At 35.0% G+C, this 18,586-nt stretch overlaps 1 protein-coding gene across 1 annotated transcript in view; it reads left to right on the forward strand.

Annotated features, from left to right (window-relative positions):
• The window catches only part of MARCHF1 (membrane associated ring-CH-type finger 1), an 816,302-nt gene that overhangs the window by 50,709 nt on the left and 747,007 nt on the right, over positions 1-18,586 (forward strand). The window contains exon 2 of the mRNA XM_043438370.1: positions 15,763-15,837. The gene's annotated coding sequence lies outside the window, so the exon portion shown is untranslated. The remainder of the gene's footprint in view (positions 1-15,762; positions 15,838-18,586) is intronic.

Genomic DNA, 18,586 nt, shown 5'->3' on the forward strand with positions numbered 1-18,586 from the left:
TTGTAACTGAGATATTTTCTCACATTATATCTGGAAATATATATCAAGACTATTGACTTTGAATATAAATTTTACATTTTTGTATCTTACTAAATGTGTGGTTTTAGCATTAGTTACAGCTTTCTTTCAGCACATAGATTTTTCAAGCAAACCATTCCCCTACAAATGGGAATAGTCTGCTTCTTCCTTTTCAGTGCTATGTCTCTAATTGTCTCTTATTTGATTACTTTGGCTACTAACTCAAATAGTGATGAGCACCACTGTCTTGCTCTTAACTTTCATGAGAAAACTTTATAATTCTCTATTAATGTTTTGCCTGGAACAAATGGGTTGGGAACAAAAGCAAAATGAATTATTTGACCCTACTAACTAAAAGGCCTTATTTAAATTTTTGTAAAGTTGTTGCTGCTATTGTTCAGTCACTAAGTCATGTCTCACGCTTTTTGACCCCAGAGATTGCAGCCCTCCAGGCTCCTCTGTCCTTCACTATTTCCTGGAGTAGGTGCAAATCCATATCCATTGAGGTGGTGATGCTATTTAACCACTTCATCCTCAACCACCTACTTCTCCTCCTGCCCTCAGTCTTTCCCAGCATCAAGGTCTTTTCCAGTGAGTCACCTTTCACATCAGGTAGCTTGAGCTTGAGCTTCAAAATCAGTCTTTCCAATGAATATTCAGGGTCGATTTCCTTTATGATTGACTGGTTTGATCTCCTTGCAGTCCAAGGGGCTCTCAGGGGTCTTCTCCAGCATCACAGTTTGAAAGCATCAATTCTTTGGGGATCAGCCTTCTTGATGGTCCAATTCTCACATCCTTACATAACTGCTGGGAAAACCATACAGAACTTTGTCAGCAAAGTGATGTTTCTGGTTTTTAATATGCTGTCTAGGTTTGTAACATTAACTCAAGGGGATAAATAGCAGTATACCAGATCAACATAAATGTAAATTTCCATTTACTAGACTGGGTATACTGTGCAAAGTATTTGGAATCGTGTTTTGTTTGTAGTAATTCATGATGTGTAGCACACAGCACAAGAGATGGCAAGAGAGTATAAAACCAAGGGCCACCAAAACCACTGGCTTCCCTGAGCTGAGAAGTTCACACCGTTTCAGCCCCATCCCTACATACCTAGCCACATTTCTAACATCTGCATCCTAGAAATGATTGTTGACTGGAATTTGCAATCCTCTTGTGTATGCTGTGTTGGCTGTTATATATCCATTATTCCTTTCTTGTTTTACAGCTTTCCTGAGATATAATTGACAAATAACATTGTAAGACATTTAAAGTGAAGAGCATGATGGTTTGGCAAACAGATGCATTGTGAAATAATTCTCCCTTTTATTTAATTAAGATCTGTTACCTTACATGGTTGCTTTATGTGTGGGTATGAGACTATTTAAGTTCTGCTTTAGCACCTTTCAATGAAGCAATACAGTGTTATCAACTATAGTCACCATCGTCAGATCTTATTCACCTTGTGACGGAAATTTTGTACCTTTTAGCAAACAATGTCCCTTTTAGCTAAAAGCTGGTCTTGGTGAAAGTTTATTTGTGTCTCATGAACTTGATGGTCACTCTGAGATTACAATGTAGAGTGGGATTTACAATGACTTTTGGATGAGGTGTATATATTTTACATTGTTAAGTATGTAGTTATCAACTTCTATTCATAATTTTCTTATTAAAAGTGAGTGTTGAAAGCAAAAACATATTCATAACTTAAGATGACCATAAAATGTTTCTCCAAGGGTCTGTTTATATGATGAATATTGTCAATGTATTTTATAATACTGAACTACCTTGCATTCCTGGAATAAATCCCACTTGATACTGATGCATTGTTTTAAAATGTGCAGTTGGATTCTACTTACTAATATTTTACTTATTATTTTTTCATGAATGGACATATATAGATTGAACTGTAGTTTTCTTATGTGGTGCAATTTCATCAAGCTTTAGTACTATTATATTCACTTCATAAAAGTAATTTTAAAATATTTGTGTTCTCAGTAACAACTTAAGTATTCTTGGCATTATTTTGAAACTTTGATTGATTTCACTTGTGAAAATATATGAGCATGGTTCATCTGTGTGTTGTATCTTTGTTTTATAATTTTACATTTTCTATAGAGATAGCTACACCTAAGCTTTTGTTGTCTGCTTCATTCAATATTTTAAAAATATATTTTCTCATGAAATTATTCATTTAAGCCAGAGTTACAAATTTGCATAAATTGTGAAGAAAGTCTTAAGATTTTTGAACATTATCAGTTTCAAAGGTTATCCCCTTCTCAGGTGATGTCATTGAGATTTTGTTTTCTATTCAATAGCTTTGTTGTTTCTGTTGTTCAGTTGCTCAGTTGTGTCTGACTCTGTCTGGCCACATGAACTGCAGAAGGCTTTCCTGTCCTTCACTATCTCCTGGAGTTTTCACAAACTCATGTCCGTTGAGTGTATGATGCCATCCAACCATCTTATCCACTTCTCCTCCTGCCTCAATCTTTCCCAGCATCAGGGTCTTTTCCAATGAGTCAACTCTTTGTATCAGGTGGCCAAAGTATTGGACCTTCAGCTTCAGCTTCAGCATCTGTCCTTCCAAAGACTATTCAGGGTTGATTTCCTTTAGGATAGACATGTTTTCTCTCCTTGCTGTCCAAGGGACTCTAAAGACTCTCCCCCAGCACCACAGTTTGAAAGCATCAATTCTTCAGAGCTCAGCCTTCTTTATGGTCCAACTCCCACATCTCTACATGACTACTGAAAAAAGTCATAGCCTGACTATATGGATCTTTTTTGGCAAAGTGATCTCTCTTCTTTTTAATACACTGTGTGGGTTTGTCATATATTTTCTTCCAAAGATCAAGTGTCTTTTAATTTCATGTCTGCAATCATCATTCACAGTAATTTTGGAGTGCAGGAAGTTAAAGTCTGTTACTCCTTGCATTTTGCTTTATTTTTCCCCCCCATATAGTTGTCATGAAGAGCTAGGAGAGGATGCCCTGATCTTCATTTTTTAAATGTTGAGTTTATGCCAGATTTTTCACTCTCCTCTTTTACCTTCATCAGAGGATTTTTAGTTCCTCTGTGCTTTCTGCCATTTGGGTGGTGTCATCTGCATACCTGATGTTATTGATATGTCTCCTGACAATCTTGATTATAGCTTATGCTTTATCCAGCCCAGCATTTCAAATGATGTACTCTGCTGATAAGTTAAATAAGCAGGGTGACTTGACATACCCCTTTCCCAATTTTGAACCAGTCCATCATTCCATGTCCAGTTTTAATTGTTGTTTCTTGACCTGCATCTGGGTTTCTCTGGAGGCAGGTAAGGTTGTCTGGTGCTCACATCTCTTTAAGAATTTTCCACAGTTTGCTGGATCCACACAGTGAAAAGCTTTAGCCTAGTCAATGAATTAGAAATAGATGTTTTCCTGGAAGTCTCTTGCCTTTTCTATGATCCAATGGATGTTGGCAATTGAATTTCTGGTTCCTCTGCCTTTTCTAAATACAGCTAGTATATCTGGGAGTTTTCAGTTCACATACTGTTGAAGCCTAGCTTGAAGGACTTTTAACATTACCTTGGTAGCATGTGAGACGAGCACAATTATGCCGTGGTTTGAACATTCTTTGGCATTGCCTTTCTTTGGGATTACAATGAAAACTGACCTTTTCCACTCCTATGGCAACTACTGAATTTTCCAGATTTGCTGATATAAGGAATGAAGCACTTTAACATCATCACCATTTAGGATTTAGAATAGCTCAGCGGGAGTTTCATCTCCTCCACTAGCTTTATTCATAGTAATACTTCCTAAGGCCCACTTGACTTCACACTCCAGGATATCTGGCCTAGGAGACTGATCACACCACCATGGTTATCTGGATCAGTAAGACCTTTTGAACACTTCTGTGTATTTTTTCCACCTCTTCTTAATATCTTCTGCTTCTATTAGTCCATATGATTTCTGTCCCTTATTGTGCCCATCTTTGCATAAAATATTCCTTTGGTATCTCTCATTTTCTTGAAGAGATTTCTAGTCTTTTTCCCATTCTATTGTTTTCCTCTTTCTTTGCATTGCTTACTTTCTTATCTCTCCTTTCTTTTTTTTTTTTTTTTTTTTTTTTTGGATCTCTGCATTCAGATCGATATATCTTCCCTTTTGTCCATTGTTTTTCACTTCTTTTCTCAGCTGTTTGTAAGCCCTCCTAAGACAACCATTTTGCCTTTTTTCCATTTCTTTTTCTTGGGGATGATTTTGATCACCACCTCCTGTAAAATGTTATGAACCTCCATCCATATTTCTTTAGGCACTCTATCAGATATAATCCCTGGAATCTATTTGTCACTTCCATCATATAATCACAAGGGATTTGATTTAGGTCTTATATGAATGGCTTAGTGGTTTTCCATTGTTTCTTCAATTTAAATCTGAATTGTGCAAAAAGGAGCTCATGATGTGAGTAATGGTCAGCTCCCAGTCTTCCTTTTGCTGAGTGTATAGAGATTCTCCATCTTCAGGAGCAAAGAATATAATCAATCTGATTTCAGTATTGACCATCTGGTGATGTTCATGTACACAGTCCTCTCTTGTGTTGTTGGAAAAGGGTGTTTGCTTGACCAGTGCATTCTCTCAGTAAAACTCTGTTAAACTTTGCCCTGCTTCATTTTGTACTCCAGGTCCAAATTTGCCTGTTACTCCAGGTATATCTTGACTTCCTACTTTTGCATTCCAACCCCTTATGATGAAATGGACATCTCTCTTTTTTTGGTGTTAGTTCTAGAAGGTCTTGTAGGCCTTCATAGCACCATTGGACTTCTTCAGCATTAGTGGTTGAGGCACAGACTTGGATTACTGTGATGTTAAATAGTTCTTTAACTTAGTTTATAATTTTGATGTTTTATTATTTGTTTCTCAAAAGATGATTGTTACCCCTTTAATTTTTTTTTAAATCTAATTTTTAATTATCTTTATTTTTTTCTTCATTTATTTTGGCTACTTTTTTCCAAAACTTTGCATTTAATATTTGATATATATTTCTAGGGTGGCTTCCCAGGTGGTGCTAGTGGTGAAGAGCCCATCATCCTATGTAGGAGGTGTAAGAGACATGGGTTCAGTTCCTGGATTGGGATGATCCCCTAAAGGGTACATGGTAACCTACTCTAGTGTTCTTGCCTGGATAATCCCATGGACAGAGGAGCCTGACAAGCCAAAGTCCATAGGGCCACACAGTGCCATACCTAACTGAAAAGACTTAATACACACACACGCACAATTATTTTTATTTTATATTTGTGTACTGACCTATGTATTCAAAGATATCATTTTCTTTTAAAAATATAATTTATTTATTTTAATTGGAGCCTAATCACTTTACAATGCTGTGGTGGATTTTGCCATACATCAACATGAATCATCTATGTGTGTACATGTGTCTCACCAGCCTGTACCCCATCCTCCCATCTTCCTCCCCACCCATCCCTCTGGGTTGTCCCAAAGCACCAGCTTTTTAATTAATGCTTTTGTTATATCCCAGGTATTCTGACATTTTAAGTTTTCATAAAATTTTCCTTCTTAATAGAATTGTATAAATAATATTTTTTTAAAAATTGGTGTGACAGAGACTTTTAGTTTTCTTTATTAATTTTTAGTTTTATTGATTTGTGACTAGGAAATATTATTTATATTATTTGTTTGAGACATGCTAAGGTTATTTAATGACATAGTATGTGATCACTTCTTAATGGCATGAAAACGATGTGTATTTTTGGAGGATGTATGAAAAACACTTATAAGCTAACTCATCCTAATAAAATCCTATAAATTAATGTATAAATTGTATATATGTATATTTTAAAATTATGTTTCCCACTTGCTTCTTGGCCTGAAAGTCTTGTAGATTAATGTTTTTGTATCAGTTTCTTCCTAAATTGACTTATGTGTTTATTTTGAAGGTAGTTTGGTGTTATCAGGCCTCCCTTGTGGCTCAGCTGGTAAAGAATCTGCCTGCAATGTAGGAGACCTGGGTTTGATCCCTGGGTTGGGAAGATCCCCTGGAGAAGGGAAAGGCTACCCACTCCAGTATTCTGGCCTGGAGAATTGCATGGGCTGAATAGTCAATGGGTTTGCAAAAATTGGAAACATCTGACTGACTTTCACTTCACTTGGTGTTATTGTGTTCAGATGTTTGTAACTTAAAAATTCAATATGATTTTTGGTCTTTAACATTATCAAATGTGCTTTGTTGCCTGTTTTAGTGGCTTTGGATCTGAATTTTGCTTTTTTTTTACATAAGAATTTAAAGCTAATGTTATTTTGCTGGCATTTTGTTTGATTTGCATTGGCTGGAATATTTTTGTACATCTTTCGTATAGTTGGTCTTTCTGAATCAATTTTGTTTAGTGGTGGCATTTAGACATAAAAGAGAATTAAATATAATTTTATCAAAAAATCCAAAAGTGAAGTAAGCATCATTGCATTAATTTACATTATATAAATATAATGTATTTCACAAGATTTGCATCTTTTCTCTAGTGATTATATTTGTTCTAAGACTTGTTACAATGCTTCACCCTCACTTGTCTTTCTACTATTTGGTTTGTTAGCATTAGCATTAAGTAATATCCAACATTTGATTCTTCCTATACAGTAAGTAGGCTAGTATTTTCCTTCTATTTCTTTTTTCCCTTTTTAGTTTAATTATATTTCTACTGTATATAAATTCATAACCCGTCCTTACTATTCTTCCAAAAATATCCCAACTTATCCTTTGGGCTAGGTTCACAAATACATAAATAAAATACATGCTGCTTTATTTAAATCAGATTTTTCCGCTGAAGCTCACATTCTACCTTAAGGCAGACTCACGAGCACAGGACTGCCTGAGTTCTTGCAAGTTTAGTATTGTTTTCCTAAGCCTCGGTGCCTAAACTCAATTTGTGTGTGTATGTGCACTTAGTTGCTCAGTTGTGTCCAGCTCTTTGTGACTCTTTGCACTGTAGCCCACCAGGCTTCTCTGTCCATGGGATTTTTTAAGCAAGAATACTGAAGCGAGTTGCCATTTCCTTTTCCAGGCAATCTTCCCGACCCAAGAATCAAACTCACATCTCCTGCATTGTAGGTGGATGAGCTCAGCTCCTGCTGAGCTATTGGGGAAGCCCAAACTCAACTTGCTCATCAGTAAACTTATTATCTCCCATTACTTTGTTGATAATGTTGCTCCAATGTTTTCCTTCTTCATTTTTTTTCTCTTTTCTTAAATCATCTTTTTCTGTACTTAAAACTGTGAATACTAATTGATGTTATCTATGTTGCATCAACACTGGGACTCAATTTACCCCACTTCTGTACTCTTAACCTGACTCTTTTTATGAAAGTACTAGAAGTTATCAATGTTGATTTCAAATGTTCATTTACATGGTATTTAAGGTTTAATCACTGTAGCCTAATTATGCTGTAAGATATGGGTAACGTTATTTTATATCCTTATTGATCTCGACTTTTGTCAGAGGCACACAGCATCAGATTCAAGCCTCTGAAAACTTGTTATAGGAATCAAAATTCACAATTCAATATTCCAATTGTGTTCCAATTGAACACTTCCAATACTTATTGCTCCAATGTTGAATTTTTTTTTTATATTTAATGTTGTTTTCCATACAAATTGTTCTAATAATCTCAATTTTGAGGCTACATTTACATTTGGCAATGATACTGAAAATGTTCAGTATATTCTGAGAAAACATTTTAAAGCATTCAGTAAATTATCTGTAACATTTTATAGTACTTCAATGAATATCATGCTATGTTTAAAAAAAACAACTTAAGATTTTTAGTTCCTGATGTAATTTCTCATAATATATAATATTGCTAGGTCTAGTCAATATTATTTCATAGTTTTCATTCATACTTACCAGAGTTCACCAAATTGCATGCATCATCTTTAAACTTGCTATACAGTATGTCCAAGAACCAACAGTTTCAGCATCACTTAAGAACTTGTTAGTAAGCCAGAAAGATAAACACCAATACAGTATACTAACTCATATATATGGAATTTAAAAAGATGGTAATGATAACCCTATATGAAAAACAGAAAAAGAGACACAGATGTACAGAACAGACTTTGGGACTCTGTGGGAGAAGGTGAGGGTGGGATGTTCTGAGAGAACAGCATTGAAACAAGTATACTATCAAGGCTGAAATAGACCACCAGCCCAGGTTGGATGCATGAGACAAGTGCTCGGGGCTGGTGCACTGGGATGACCCAGAGGGATGAGATGGGGAGGGAGGCGGGAGGGGGGATCGGGATGGGGAACACATGTAAATCCATGGCTGATGCATGTCAATGTATGGCAAAAACCACTACAACATTGTAAAGTAATTAGCCTCCAACTAATACAAATAAATGAAAAAAAAAAATAAAAAAGAACTTGTTAGAAATGCAGAATTTATGGTACACTTTAGACCTACTGAATCAGAATTTGCATGTTAAAAATGTCCCTTCATGATATATATATCCATTAAAATGGAAAAAGCATTGACCTAAAATAATGAGAAATTTATTATTTTTAACATTATAAAATGTTCCCTTAAAGTATGAATTATTCTATTATTTAAAAGAGACATGATTTGGCATTTTAATATGGATTCTGATTTTGGATAAAAAGCAGACTAACAATGGAATTCATAGTCAAATTAAGGTATCTTTTTAATTCTGGTATTTTCCACATAGCAGAGGTTAGTATCAATGTCAACAGAGTCAGCCATTTTTGCTTTGATTTTTCCTAATGTTTTTAAGGAATACACACACACACACACACACACGTGTGCACTAAGTTTTTGCGTTTTTTTTCCTTCTCTAAATCAGTACTGTCCAGTAGAACTTTCTTGACCTGCTTTTTCCCTGCAGTGGTCATTACAGTTGCTGCTAGCCACATGTGGCTATTGAAACTTGGAATTATTGAGAATATGATAATTCTTAATATGATTTAATTTTTGCTTAAATTTAAATTTATATATGGCTAATGACAAGTGTATTAGCAAAACTCTGAAGCATAAACTGGTAAACTATGGCCTATTTTGTATGGCCCAGAAGCTAAGAATTTTTTTTTTTTAATGTTTTTAAAGAATTGTAAATATACACACATGGGATATGCAACATAACAGAGACAATATGCAGCATGCAACCTACAATATTTACCCTCTGGTTTGTCACAAGTCAACATTTGTCCTGCTCTAACATGCTGGTTTTACTTGGAACAGCATACAGAGTTGGCACATGAATTTAAAATTAGATATTTTGGAAGGTGCACCACCTTTCATGGCCTTTGCTATCAAGAGATTTATATGAAGCATCGTATGATAGCTTTCAGTTTTTAGTAGTGTACAGACATCCATTTGGGATTCCCAGGTGGCTCAGTGGTAAAGATTTTGCCTGCTGGTGCAGGAGCCACAGGAGACATGGCTTTATCCCTGGACCGGGAAGACCCCCTGGAAGAGGAAATGGCAACCCACCCCAGTATTCTTGCCAGGGAAATTCCATGGACAGAGGAGCCTGGTGGGCTACAGTTCACAGGGTCACAAAGAGTCCAACCTGACTGAATGGTTGAGCATGCACGCAGGCTTCAATTTAACTTACCCAAGGATTATTTGCAATACTTTAGTGTTTATGACTGGCAAATATTCAAGCCATCCAAAATTTAATTGAAGCCAAGGAAAGTTACTAAGATCTTCAAACTTATAAGGGAAAGTCAGGGATGTTCAAAGAAATGTTTGCTGTGTTTTTGTTTTTTTTTAAATATTCATACTTCCAGACTGGACAGCCAAAGAAGGAAGTGTATAATTCTTCAAAATTTTCTTTTGATTACCTTCTTCTGAAATCAAAATTATACTGAAATCTCTTAGGCTTTCTGTGTATTTTGTGGTAGCTATGGTGTCCACTTAGCCATCATTTTCCCCCATAGATTCAGAATTTTAAGAATTAAAAAAAATTGTACCATATTGCTATATCTCCTGAAAAAATTCTCAGAAATGTTTTTACATAAAAGCAATTATCCTTCAGTAAAAAATAAGTTAATTAAAAAAACAGTCAAACTTCAAATGATCAAATTCTTTGTTATGTAGTGTTTATAGTATGAGTTATAACTAAATTGAGTAACATTTAGCATTTGCTTTAAAAAGAATAATTCATTATAATAAATATACTTTATTGCAAGTAATTCATTACAATAAATATTCTTTTTTATATAGCATTCCTTAAACTATGTGTCATAGTACTTAAAACATACTTCATACACATAAAACAGTGTATGGAGTCTACATAAACACTTTCATAATATCAAGTTTTACTATGATCTTTGCCAAATGGAGAAAATTTCCATTATAACTTGTAAAATATTTTGGATGATCTTCTGTACAGAGTTGCCCTGTCAAAAACCAAATTATGCATATTATATGTTCAAGAACATATCGTCTGTTATTTTCATTTTATGTCTGTTCAACAAAAATAGTTACTGATCTTTTCAAATTAGATTTTAATCTTTAGTACCTAATACTGTAACTGTCCATTTCACTTTATTCATGTTTACCCACTGACCATAATTGATTTTGTTCATTCTCAATTACTGATTCAGAGATTTTATATATGAAGAAATTAGAACTACAAGGTTCTTTGCATAAAGGAACTCGAATGTTCTTTTTTCTATTCATTTGAGTAGGAAATGTTCCAAATTCTATTCATTTGAAAAAAATGAAATATAACAAATACCCAAAATCTGAGCTATTTTTTGTAGAGTCAAATGAAATGGATAATTGTTCTGTAAAAGTGGCTCTTAGATGAATATTTGAAAATATGTCTGCATTTTGAGATTTTTAAGAGAACCCATTTGACTTGAAGGTTTTTTTTTCAGGATTTTTTCCCCCAATATTGATAGTTTTCCTTGAAAGTCACTAATCATTGCAGACATGGAGGTGGGGGATAATGTAGTATTCCATCCATCGATGATGATTCATATTACATTCTGCTAAAGAGAATAGCTCTGAGGTTCTCTCTCTTTTTTCCTTTTTGGTCATTTAATTCTTGTTATTTAAAGGTATTTTTGATTTTTTAAATAATTTTCTCTTCATTTTTGTGTAAAGTCTTCCACTTTTCTGTTATAATAAAATAAACCTATTGAAAACACTGCATTCTAATAAACTTATCATAAATTTTATTGCATTTGTAATATCTAGGGAAAACAATAAAATAATTTGATATGTTATAATATATAACCTATATTGGAAAGAAGCAGAAACTTTAACACAGCATGCAATTTTGGTACTGACCAAATTTTCACACTAAAAATTAGCAATTCTTGTGATAAGATGAATGGATCATTATACAGTAATTTCTGATTTAAGTTTAAGTTAATATTTACCTTTGGATTATTAATTACTCATTCAGTTCAGTTCAGTTCAGTCACTCAGTCATGTCCGATCCTTTGTGACCCCACGGACTGCAGCACGCCAGGCCTCCCTGTCCATCACCAACTCCCAGAGTCTATCCAAACCCATGTCCATTGAGACGGTGATGCCATCCAACCATCTCATCTTCTGTCGTCCCCTTTTCCTCCTGCTTTCAATCTTTCCCAGCATCGGGGTCTTTACAAATAAGTCTGCTCTTTGCATGAGGTGGCCAAAGTATTGGAGTTTCAGCTTCAGCATCAGTCCTTCCAATGAACACCCAGGACTGATCTCCTTTAGGATGGACTGGTTGGATCTCCTTGCAGTCCAAGGGACTCTCAAGAGTCTTCTCCAACACCACAGTTCAAAAGCATCAATTATTCGGTGCTCAGCCCTCTTTATAGTCCAACTCTCACATCCATACATGACCACTGGAAAAACCATAGTCTTGACTAGATGGGCCTTTGTTGGCAATGTAATGTCTCTGTTTTTTAATATGTTGTCTAAGTTGGTCATAACTTTCCTTCCAAAGAGTGTCTTTTAATTTCATGGCTGCAATCACCATCTGCAGTGATTTTGGAGCCCAGAAAAGTAAAGTCAGTCACTGTTTCCACTGTTTCCTCATTTATTTGCCATGAAATGATGGGATTGGATGCCATGATCTTAGTTTTCTGAATGTAAACATACTTACATAATGATTCATATCAGAATTAAAGCACCTTCCAAATTTAAATAAGAATTCAGCAATATTTTTTTTTATGCTGCAGTAAACAAAAAGCAAATAGTACAAACTACCATAAAATATATTAAATAAAGCCATTGCACTAACACCAGTGAGAGATTTTTTAATTGTATGAATATGCATGCATGTATTCATACATGCTAGATTAGATAAGTAGGTAGGTAGTTCAAGAAGATCAAATAAAAAATAAAAAGAGAATTATAGAAAAGTTGATGGATGTATCAGTTTGGATCTCTGTCTCTGCTTTAGAAGCACATGTTTTGATAGGTGTTCTAAGATCAATATTATATTTTGAGTATCAAACCTTTAGTTTATTAAACTTACTATTTCTTTGTAAATCCAAATAGAGTGATGTATATTGATCTTTCTACCCTAACAGAGCAATTTATCCCATTTATTGAAAGTTGGTCATAATAAATATGCACATCAACTATTTGGGATCAAACACTTATACTAAAAATATAAAATATAAATGTTTGCAATGAGTAGATACCCTGAGATGTGCTAGGCTTGATCTGAGAAAACAATGAGTCTATGTTTTCAGTGAAACAATAATTTCATCTCTAACTTACATTCTCCCTCCCTCCTAAAGCATCTGCAACAGTCACAGGGAGTGGTTTGGAAGGCAAATCTCCTGTCTAATCATTATGTACCATCTGTTGATTAAATCTTGACATTGCCCCACTTCTGCCTAGACAATTTATTTCAAGAATAAGCTTATCTATTCAATTTTTTATTCTCTTAGTTATATCTCAGGATGTTCTTCAGTCACCATCAAAGGTATTTTTCATACCACTTCACAAAATGCTCAGATATATAAGAACCATGCTGGTGACCAGAGTTTAGTCTCAACCTCTCCTTTCCCTAGGTCCATCTCTTTATGTGAGCTTTGTTTGTTTTTTTTTTTTTTTCTCCTTTTCACTCTCTTTCCCTTTTTTCTCCCTCCCTTTCCTTTCTCTTTTCTCTTTATTGTCCCTCTTTCCATATGACACAGAAAGAAGTAAATTTTGGCCAGGTGTCTACGAAAAAGCAAAGACATTACTTTGCCAACAAAGGTCCATCTAGTCAAAGCTATGGTTTTTCCAGTATCATGTATGGATGTGAGAGTTGTACTATAAAGAAAACTGAGTGTTGAAGAATCAGTGCTTTTGAACTGTGGTGTTGGAGAAGACTCTTGAGAGTCCCTTGGAGTGCAAAGAGATCCAACCAGTCCATCCCAAAGGAGATCAGTCCTGGGTGTCCATTGGAAGGACTGATGTTGAAACTGAAACTCCAGTACTTTGGCCACCTGATGCCAAGAAGTGACTCACTTGAAAAGACCCTGATGCTGGGAAAGATTGAAGGTGGGAGAAGGGGATCACAGAGGATGAGATGGTTGGAAGGCATCACTGACTCAGTGGACATGAGTTTGAGTAAACTCCGGGAGTTGATGATGGACAGGGAGACCTGGCGTGCTGCAGTCCATGGGGTCGCAAAGAGTCGGACGCAACTGAGCAACTGAACTGAACTGATCTATGAAAATGGAAGACCAGCTGGAAAACCTAAAATGGTGAAACAAGTGATATGAAGTAAAAGTTGCTCAGTCGTGTCTGACTCTTTGCGACCCCATGGACTATACAGTCCATGCAATTCTCCAGGCCAGAATACTGGAGTGGGTAGCCTTTCCCTTCTCCAGGGGATCTTCCCAACCCAGGGATCGAACTCAGGTCTCCCACACTGCAGGTGGATTCTTTACCAGTTGAGCCACAAGGGAAACCCAAAATGGTAAAGAAGCAGAATGTGTAATACTTATCTTGCTCATGCAATTAATGACAACATAACTTTTCTACGGTTTGCTAGCATTTCTTTTATTTTTTTCATTGTACTAATTGATCAATTGATATTTCACAATATTCTGTATTTGGAACTCAGATCTTAATGTCTCAATTTCATTTAGATTATCTGTATAAATGGTTATTTGAAACATGGAAAAATTTCAAGTTATTCAATTTAATTTAAACATATCTAATGTTAGCCATAATTAAAGCTAATGACAGTAATTGGACTATTTTGGGAAAAAAGAAGGATACTGTTCTTTAATTTATAAAGATGCCATTTGTGATTGTTCGTGAATATTTGATTGCTAACACATTTTATTTAGAAGTATTTGAAAATGCACAATGTATAAGAAAATTAGTGTAAGCGTATATAATCACAGTGGCTTCTTTTTAGAATTGTATTGAAAAATGCAGGTTGAAGGAAATACTCCTTGGTCTATACACTATTCTATTGTGGAAACAGTTTTATTCCTGTTCTTGTTATTTCTCTAATTTTCTAACATTCTCTTTGTTATACAGAGTTTGAATTTGGTGTTTCTACCATGTGTGGTTACAATGTATTTCCAGTGGAAGCAGTTGACTTCCATAAACCAAATTATAATTCCGTTGGCATGCTCTTAGGGAAGTATTACACAACCTCTGCTCATACCTCTCCACTGCACAGTGATTCTATAAATAGATACAATGCTGATATGAAAATGACATATTTTATCTAAAGCTACAATGTTACTCTATGCACTCCTTGGAAAGATCAACAATAGCCTCTTTGACTGCAGTTTATTAAAAATACTACCTGATTAAGAAAAAATACTATCTGATGATCTTTCTTTCTAAAAATAAATAAGTAAATACAGAGAGATCTTAAAAGACTGACTGAAGACACTTCACTATATGGACAATTGGCATTCTTAGCCCTTTCAGCCAAACAAAAGCTTCAATATTTTTTCATAAACATTTCACACTTTGTTTATTCTATTACTGAGTCCAGTTGTTTCCAGATTTTGTCTATTCTCAATAATACTGCTGTAAACATTCTTAAATACATCTTTTGAGGGAACACATATTAAAATCATCTTTGCCTTCTATTGGAGTGGACCCTATAACAAATAAGTGGTAGGATACTCATTACTGTGTTGTACCTGGGGATACAGAGACTGAATTATGTGGCTGGCGAATATTTCCTCTTGATGTGCTGCTTGAATATATAAAGATACCAAAGTGAAAGTTGCTTAGATTCACGCAGTATTCTCTTGCTTGTCCTTTAAGTGCCTCACCTTTTCATTTATCCTCAATATATTTAAGACATTCTATCAATTTCCAATTACTGTTATGAAACAGCTGTATTAAACTGCAGCCAGATATTCTCATCTTATCTTTTAGTTTGTCCTCTGTCTTTGGGGCTATAGCTCAGTGTCTTAGTTATTCAGCAGCACACAAATTATATAAACAGACTTCTTATGTCTTACACTGGAAGAGCTCGTTTTGAACTTTTTATTACAAAATAAAAATCCAACTGACTCTGCTTAATATAGTAAAGTATTTACACATTTTGAGACTGTTTGGAAAGTGATATAAATTCTTTCACATGATCTGAATATTGGTACAAATGGCATTCAGAACATTCCCTATTATAAAGACTTACAATTTGTACAAGCGGAATCTTTCCATTACACAATCTCAGTTTCCTTAAAGTTGTTTTATTTTCCTGTTTTAAAGTTCAGCCTTTAATTTTATTTATTTCAATTTTCTTTTTCAGAAAATATAATTAAGAAGAGTTCTGAGAGAATATCCTCATTTGTCCTGCTGTGATTAAACAAGGCTACTGTATTTTGTAAGTTCATCTATTTCGTCTTAGTAAAGAAAAGTTTCTGCTTCAGATAACCAGGCTTCTTTTTTTCTTTTAGAATTAGAGTTGAATTTTGATTTAGTAGAAGACTTAATTGATTTTATTTCATTTTTTAAAATTGTTATTCTTTTATTTTATATTCTTTTACCTAAATTTCATTCAATTTCAATGAATACTGAAAAGCACCTCCTTGTCTGATGAACTCTGCTTAACTGTATCTATTAGTCAATATTTTGATGACTTGTGATAAGAACTTTATCAGTTGGTGAGTTCATTTAAAAGGGCAGTATTCTCAGCAATAGTGATTTGGCCAGTGTGGATATATTGGTAATTATAATGTCCTGTATGTGACTGAAGAAATATTTTCAGTTTGATTTGTAACAACTACTTCTTGTAGCCTGATAAAGGTTATTGAATACTGACCATCTTTGGTTGTTACTAAACTTGGATTTTACATGCAAGGATTATCCATTATGATGTACGCTTTGTCTAACTCTTGTGTATTTTCCATAATACAAGGCAAACAAAAACTACTATGTGGAGTCATGAGTGACATTATATTGAATGTTTCCTGAACCTTCAAATTTACAACTTTTCTGATTATCTCATGATTGAGAATTTTACTATTTCAGTTTCTAAAATGCAATATAAAGCAAATAGACTTCTCCCTCTTTTACAAACTGCCTTCTGATATTGATACAAAATAGCCATCTTGCCTCTAGTTACTTTTCTGACTGACCCAGGAGACAGAGAGTGTACTACAACTCATATAATCTGGTATTTGCAGCTTCTTATTTTCTTGCCTGTCTTATGTTTCATTTTCATTGCTTTTTATTCAAGTAGACATTTCCACTAAATAAGATAAAATTTATGTGATGCCCCCCTGCAATAAATGTGTGAGAGGGTCAACTGGATGAAAAGATATATCTGGAGATCTGTAATAGTGGCACAATGGCCATTCCGAGTGCATTCAGTGGAGGTATTTTGTTGCCCAGTATTTTTAAGCAAGCTGAATTAATGCTGAGTATGGCCACATGAAAAACACACTCTAAAATAGATTTTATAAATGTATACAGTATTTAGGAAGGCATAAATTAGAAAGGTCTTGAAACTGGTGGAGAATCACTTACAAAAAACAGGAGGGAAGTTTTATAAACAAAATTACTAACACATCTCATGACAAAAAATAAGGATTATGTAGAACATTAACAAAAATCTTTATCTTAAATTTAAACTAATACACAGCAACTCCACTTTTATTCAAGTCCTATCCATTTATGTTATTATTTTTCTCAATGGAAATCATAGTTTTCCCCAAAACACACTGCATTTAATAAAAAGGGTAAATTTTCTATTTTTATTAAGGATTTCTCTATGCATTTCTTCCTCTTAAATTACATTTTTATCTTTAAATAGCAGTAGCATTGAGATGAGTCTCTACAATTTTATATTAATAAGAAATATTTGTTCAATATTTACTATGTATCAAGCCCTATGCATGAAAAATGGCAAAGAACAGTTTTGAATATGACCTTCACCATCTTATCAGGGTGAAATATATTTTCTATTAGGATTTCACAGAAGTTTTCTGTTCCCCAGTCACTACATCAGACCATGCACGACTAAGAAATCCAAGTTGGGAGATGTGTTGTTGCTATTGTTCAGTTGCTATGTCATTTCCAACTCTTTGTGACCCCATGGACAGTAGCACTCCATTCCACCACTCTAGTAACACTTCTCTGTCCACCACTATCTCAAAGAGTTTGCTGAAATTCATGTCCATTTTGGTGATGCTATTTAACCATCTCATCCTCTGCCACCCCCTTCTTGTTTTGCCCTCAATCTTTCCCAGAATCAAGGTCTTTTCCAGTGAGTCACCTCTTCTCATCAGGTGGCCAAAGTATTAAAGCTTCAGCTTCAGCATTAGTTCTTCAATGAATATTCAGGGTTTATTTCCTTTAGGATTGACTGATTTGATCTCCTTGCTGTTCAAAAGGGACTCTCAAGTGACTTCTCTAGTATTACAATTTGAAAGCATCAATTCTTTGTCACTCAGCCTTCTTTAAGTTTCAACACTGACATACATACATGACTACTGGGAAAACAATAGCTATGACTATATGGACCTTTGTTGGCAAAGTGTTGTCTCTGTTTTGTAATATGCTGTCTAGGTTTGTCATAGCTTTCCTTCCAAGGAGCAAGCATATTTTAATTTCATGGGTTCTGTCACTATCCACAGTGATTTTGGAGTCCAAGAAAAGAAATCTGTCACTGTTTCCACGTTTCCTCTTCTATTTGACCAGTAAGTGATAGGACTGGATGCCATGATCTTAGTTTACTGAATATTGAGATTCAAGCCATATTTCTCACTCTCATCTATCACCTTCATCAAGAGGCTCTTTAGTTCCTCTTCAGTTCAGTTCAGTTCAGTTCAGTCGCTCAGTCGTGTCCGACTCTTTGCGACCCCATGAATCACAGCATGCCAGGCCTCCCTGTCCATCACCAACTCCCGGAGTTTACTCAGACTCATGTCCATCGAGTGGGAGATGCCATCCAGCCATCTCATTCTCTGTCGTCCCCTTCTCTTCCTGCTCCCAATCCCTCCCAACATCAGGGTATTTTCCAGTGACTCAACTCTTCGCATGAGGTGGCCAAAGTATTGGAGTTTCAGCTTCAGCATCAGTCCTTCCAATGAACACCCGGGACTGATCTCCTTTAGGATGGACTGGTTGGA

The sequence above is a fragment of the Cervus canadensis genome, chromosome 19 (genome assembly GCF_019320065.1).
Source record: "Cervus canadensis isolate Bull #8, Minnesota chromosome 19, ASM1932006v1, whole genome shotgun sequence".
Classification (NCBI taxonomy): domain Eukaryota; kingdom Metazoa; phylum Chordata; class Mammalia; order Artiodactyla; family Cervidae; genus Cervus; species Cervus canadensis.